At 42.5% G+C, this 6,378-nt stretch overlaps 1 pseudogene; it reads left to right on the top strand.

Moving 5' to 3' along the window:
• Positions 1-3,525: 3,525 nt before the first annotated feature.
• On the top strand, positions 3,526-6,149 carry LOC132326899 (uncharacterized; annotated as a pseudogene).
• Positions 6,150-6,378: the final 229 nt, after the last annotated feature.

Raw genomic sequence — 6,378 nt, 5'->3', positions numbered from 1 at the left:
TTAAAATGCTCTGTCTTCACACAATTTTCTTCTTGATCCATTTCTAAGCTTCAAAATTATATTCAGGTAAGAGAAAATTCCTGAAACTACTTCCTGTTTAACAAATTGACATTACAATTGAGGGAGGGAGAAAGGGAGGAATGGAAGGGAAGAAGATATTCAAAGAAAGAAAGAAGGAAGGAAGTGGCGGAAGGAAGTGGCAGAAGGAAGGAAGGAAGGAAGGAAGGAAGGAAGGAAGGAAGGAAGGAAGGAAGGAAGGAAGGAAGGAAGGAAGGAAGGAAGGAAGGAAGGAAGGAAGGAAGGAAGGAAGGAAGGAAGGAAGGAAGGAAGGAAGGAAGGAAGGAAGGAAGGAAGGAAGGAAGGAAGGAAGAAAAAAACAGAGAGTGAAAGGAAATTCCCAAATGTCAGAAGCATTAAAAAGAATAAAATATTTTTGTTCATGATATTTAAGTGCCCAAATTTTCCTACATATAATAATGCTAAAAGGAGCTTCTATGTGAGAGCAAAACAGTTTAACTGGATGGCAGTTTCTCAGAATCAATAGTCTTCTATCTTCAGCTAGTTACTGCTACTGCACAGAATGAATATTACCACAGAATAATAGAATGGTTTGGATTGGAAGGGACCTTAAAGTTCACCTAAATTTACCCCACATGTCGTTGGCAGGGACACCTTCCACTAGACCGCCTTAAGCTCAAAGACCCATTCAAGCTGGCCTTGAACACTTCCAGGAATGGGTCACCCACAACATGTTCCAGTGTCTCACCAGCCTCCTGGCAAGGAATTTCTTCCCAATACCCAAAGGAAACATATACTCTTCAGGTTTTAAAGCCATCAACACTTCTCCTATTGCTCCATGCCCTTGTGTAGCTCATCTGCCTCCTTCTGCTAGGCTGCCTTCAGATACTGGAGGACTGCTCTAACATTTGCTCAGAGTCTGCTCTTCTCCAGGCTGAGAAGATGCCTGGAGCACTCTGGCTTGATGACAGGCTCCCTGAGCTACACTGGGGGCTCAGACCATTCTTCTTCTTGGACTTGTTGAAGGATGCACAAGCACTGCTGATTGTGCTTCATTGTGGTACAGGTAATAAATAGTTGATTGTTTCAATAAAGACACACTTGAAATGCTAAGAACCAAATTTTAAAGCAAAATTAATTGGAGAAAGATTCCTAAACGTGTGGCCTATTACCCCAACCCATCTATTGGTTGTAAATGACCTTCCGTGCTGATGTTATGATGCATGAACCAAAGCCAAGTGATGTATACTACTTAAGACAGATGTTCTACCTGCTTACTAGAATATGTGCTTACAGTTTTAAAGCAATCCCCTGAACATTAAGAACAAGAGATTACCTCATGAAGTAATGAAGTGCTTTGGTTGGAAGTAAAATGCATTTGAAGGAAATGGGTTTGTGGACGAGCACAGCAAGATCTCAGAAGTAGAGTGCCAGCTTAGTTCTCTGCTTCAGAGATAAGTGAAGCAATTCAGGAATGTCTTTCCGTGAAAATTGTTTACAGATCTTTCTGCACAATGTTTACCAAGCAGCATCAGAAATGTGTGCAAATAATAGACTAGTCACTACAAGGTTGTCATCCGTGAGTGGTAGGGCAACTCAGACTCATAGCAGTGGTTTTGCTGTTGTGCCTCAGAATAGACAGAAAAGAATGAGGAAAACTAATTTTTCCATCTAGTTTGTTTCAGTATTGAAAGTGGCGCCCTGGAAAATGCTAAGATAAACTCTGAAATGTTAAGCCTTGTGTTTTACCTGCGTAAGTAGTATAATTGCTAGCTGAAATGATTGTTTTGTGATTAAAATAATTATTGTATAATCATAAGAAGAACAATGAGAAACTCTGTGTTCCTAGTCTAAGGTGGCCATGCTTGGCTGAAATCTATGTATACTATAGAACAATGTAAGTTTAATAATTAACATGAAAGTTATATAACGATAGAATATAAAAGCATATCCATCCCGAACCTATGTCGGAGTCAGATTTGGGTCTTTACCCCTGACACCCAGAGCTCTTCAATAAAAGCACCTGCATATAATCATTTCTCGTGATTATGTGTTGCTCAACGCTAACAAGTATTGGCGACCCAGATGGGACCCTGAGAGTGATGCTGTGCGAGTTCGCGACTCGATCACGCTCCAGCCGGCACCGAGGGATTCTCGAGGAGCCCATCGGCCACGACCGCTTCTGCCGCTCACAATGTCCCCGGGAGAGAGGTAAGGTGCTTTTATTTTGGTTTGGGTGCCTGCCAGTAAGACGGAGCGAAAGCTACGCTTGGTTGGGCTAAGGAATTCCTGGTGGTATTGCCTAGGCGCCGTCCGTAAGACAATAGCGAAAGCGTTGCTGGTTCAGCTTTGGTATTTTTGGTTGGAGAAGCTCAAAGGAATTTTGGGCAGCAATGCCTCTATTCCACAAACTTCTCCTTTGGGGTGCTTAATAGCACATTGGAAACAGGGTAATTTTGGGGAAGAATTATGTAAAGCTAAGTTGATTAATTACTGTAATACATGCTGGCCAGAATGTGTCTTGGAGAATGGTGAAAAATAGCCAAAATACGGGACTTTGCAATATAACAGTATTTCACACTTAATGTTGTTTCGTAAGCAAGAAGGAAAAAAAAAAAAAAAAACAAAAAAAACACCCCACAATGGATGAGGTTTCGTATGTTGATTTGTTTTTCTATTTGCGGGAAAGCCAGAATGGCCAGATGAATGTAGATTAATGGTGGTTAGAACATCTGCAAATGATAAGTGTGGAGTTTGCGAGAAACATTTTCTAAAACATTTGGCATTGAATAGGGAAAATTATACAGATATTGATTTACAGGTAGCTCTAATAAGACTAAGAGAACCTTACCCTATCCACCTGCTTCATCTGTCCTTGTCCCACTGCCTGCCCCTACCTCACCTGATCCTAAGCCTGTCTCATCTAGTACACCTTTCTCTCTTTATCCTCCTCTCCCATCATCACCTGATTCCTCTTCCTCGAAAGTTGGGCAAAGCCTGGCCATGATAGAAAGGAGGGAGAGGGATGCAGGTGAAAAAGATGGTGATGGTAATGAATCAGCGATCCCAGTGGCCCGCAGAACCTGAAGCCGGTCGGTGCTTGCCCTAGTTGTAGAAAGAAAAGACATAGGCAGACAAAAATGGACTGTGATTGCTCCCTTGCGAAAAGGTGTGGGAGTGGAGGGGTCAGTGTTTGTAGAAGTGCCTTTTTTCCTGCAGATTTAATTATTTAGAGGCGGTCAGCTAGAACTTGTAGCGAAGGTCCTGGTAAGGTAGCATGAGTAGTGAAAATAGTTATGAAAACTCAGAATCCTGAGGGTGGCCTGGAGGGTGTATAATAATTGCGAAAGAGAAGCTGGTGGGGGGCAGCAGCAAAATCTTTGGAAGTAGTAGAAGGAAAAGGGAACCCAAGTTTCGGGGGACGTGGCGGAGGTAGTTGTGGTAGAGGACCAGTTATGCAAGGGTTAAGCCTAAATCAATGTGCGTATTGCAAGCGAGAGGGGCATTGGAAGAGACAGTGCCCAAACAAGCCAAACAACCCGTTTCACCAGGGCAATCAGTTCCAGCAGGAAAACATTGCCAAGGCAATGGTGTTAGGTGAATATAATTGCTGACTAGACATGGAACCCGTAAAACAGGTTAAAGAACCTGTCATAACTATACAGCTAGGGCATAAGGAAGTCAAATTTCTAGTGGATACTGGAGCTACCTACTCTGTGCTGAATGATCTACAAGGAAAAATTGGAAATAAGCAAACAACAATAGTTGGGGCTACAGGGAAGGAGGAAAATCGGCCATTCTTGCAACCCCTAGATTTGTGCTTTGGGAACAAGACTTTAACGCATGAATTCCTATATGTACCTGAGTGTCCAATTCCGCTTTTAGGGAGGGATCTGCTGGCGAAACTTGATGCGGTAATAACCTTTGAAAACGGGGAACTTGTAATGAAAATACCTGAATCAAAGACGGGACAGATTTTAATGATCAAAGAAAAACCAGTTCCCTCTATCCCTAGGAAGGTAGATGATGCAGTGATTCCTTCTGTATGGGAAATGGATATACCAGGGAAATCTAAATTGGCACAACCAGTGCATGTAGAATTAAAGGAAGGGGCAAGAGCTGTACAAATCAAACAGTATCCCATAAAACCAGAAGCACGGCAAGGAATAGTAAAGACTATTGAGAAATTCTTGAAGTACCAAATTTTAGAAGAATGTGAATCAGAATTTAACACACCAATATTTCCAGTAAAGAAACCAAATGGAGAATATAGATTAGTGCAGGATTTGAGAGCAATAAATAAAATAACAAAAGACATTTATCCAGTGGTAACAAATCCCTACACATTGCTAACATCCGTAAAGGAGATCTATAAATGGTTTACTGTAATTGATTTAAAAGATGCCTTTTTCTGCATTCCCCTTGACAAAGAAAGTAGGAAACTGTTTGCCTTTGAGTAGGAAAACCCAGGCAACAGAAGAAAGACCCAGCTCACCTGGACACGATTACCACAACGATTTAAGAACAGTCCGACTTTATTTGGAAACCAACTGGCAAAGGAGCTGGAAATTTGGACCAAAAATGGGCAAGTACCAAGAGACCAATACCTATTGTTGCAGTATGTTGATGATATACCAATAGCTACAGAAGAAAAAGCAACCTGTATAAAGGTAACCATTGAGATTTTAAATTCACTGGGAATGGGAGGTTACCAAGTATCCAGAGGAAAGGCACAAATTGCCCAACAGACTGTGATCTACCTGGGATGTGAAATTTCACAAGGGCAACGAAAACTAGGTACTAACCGTATCCAAGCTATCTGTGCTATTCCAGAGCCCCAGAACTTACAGGAGCTGCGAGTCTTCCTCGGGATGGCAAGATGGTGTCGCTTGTGGATCATGGACTATGGACTGATTGCGAAACCCCTGTACAAAGCTCAGAAGAAGCAGCCATTCACCTGAGGCAAGCCACAGAAGGAAGCCTTCCTAAAACTAAAAGAGGCACTGACAACTGCTCCAGCATTAGGGTTACCTGATCTGTCTAAAGATTTTCAGCTGTTTGTACATGAAAGGCTATGCCTAGCACTAGGAGTCCTGACCCAACGTCTGGGAAGTTGGAAAAGGCCGGTGGGCTACTTTTCCAAACAACTTGACAACATAAGTGCGGGGTGGCCTCCGTGTCTGCGGGCGGTCGCAGCCACCGTGATGCTGATACAAGAAGCCAGGAAGCTTACTATGGGAAGACACATAGATGTCTATGTACCACACATGGTAACCACTGTCTTAGAACAGAAGGGGGGCCATTGGCTATCTCCAAGCAGGATGATAAAATTCCAGGTAGTCCTGACTGAGCAAGATGATGTCACATTAAAAACAACTAACCTTTTGAATCCAGCTTTGTTCCTAGGTACCACAACTGAAGAAAGCCCATTGGAACATGACTGTGTAGAGGTAATAGAGTACACTTATTCAGCAAGAGAAGACTTGAAAGACGTCCCGCTAGAGCAGCCGGAGTGGGAGCTATTTACAGATGGGAGCAGCTTGGTGGAAAACAGAACCAGATACGCTGGATATGCAGTAACAACAGTCAGCACAGTAGTGAAAGCAAAGGCATTACCACCAAATACATCTGCCCAGAAGGCAGAACTGGTTGCTCTAACCAGAGCACTAGAATTAAGTGAAGGGAAAAAGGTAAATATATGGACTGACTCAAAATATGCCTTTGGGGTAGTGCATGTACACGGAGCACTGTGGAAAGAAAGAGGATTATTGTCTTCTCGAGGTACACACATTAAACACCAAGAGGCAGTCCTGCAACTGATAAAAGCAGTACAAAAACCTGAGCAAGTGGCAATTATACATTGTAAAGCACACCAATCAGAAAGCTCCAAAATCTGTGAAGAAAATCGAAAGGCAGACTGGGCAGCCCGACAAGTTGCTCGAGAGGTGCAAACAACAATGGCATTGATATCTTCAAAGCTCAATATATCCCAGTTTAATCTGCCTCCAAAACCAAGATATTCAGTAGAAGATGAGAGACTGGCACGTTTACTGAATGCACAAAAGAACTAGGAAGGATGGTATTTGACTGCACAAGGACAAATAGTGGTACCCCCCCTTGATAATGAGAGAAGTTCTACGAATTAAACATAACGAATGTCATTGAGGGGCAGAGGCATTGGTAAAATTGCTAAAGCAGAATTTAATTTCGGTACGGATGTTAACAATGGCAAAATCAGTCATGTCAAAATGCGATGTCTGCTTGAAAAACAACCCAGTGGCTAGGCAACAGGCACAGCTAAGAAGAATTCGGATAGGAATAGAGCCAGGAGATTATTGGCAGGTAGATTTCGTAGAATTG

This window comes from Haemorhous mexicanus, chromosome 4 (assembly GCF_027477595.1).
Source record: "Haemorhous mexicanus isolate bHaeMex1 chromosome 4, bHaeMex1.pri, whole genome shotgun sequence".
Classification (NCBI taxonomy): Eukaryota; Metazoa; Chordata; class Aves; order Passeriformes; family Fringillidae; genus Haemorhous; species Haemorhous mexicanus.
The sequence above is the reverse complement of the archived record's forward strand: the minus strand, read 5'-3'. Positions and strand labels throughout refer to the sequence as shown.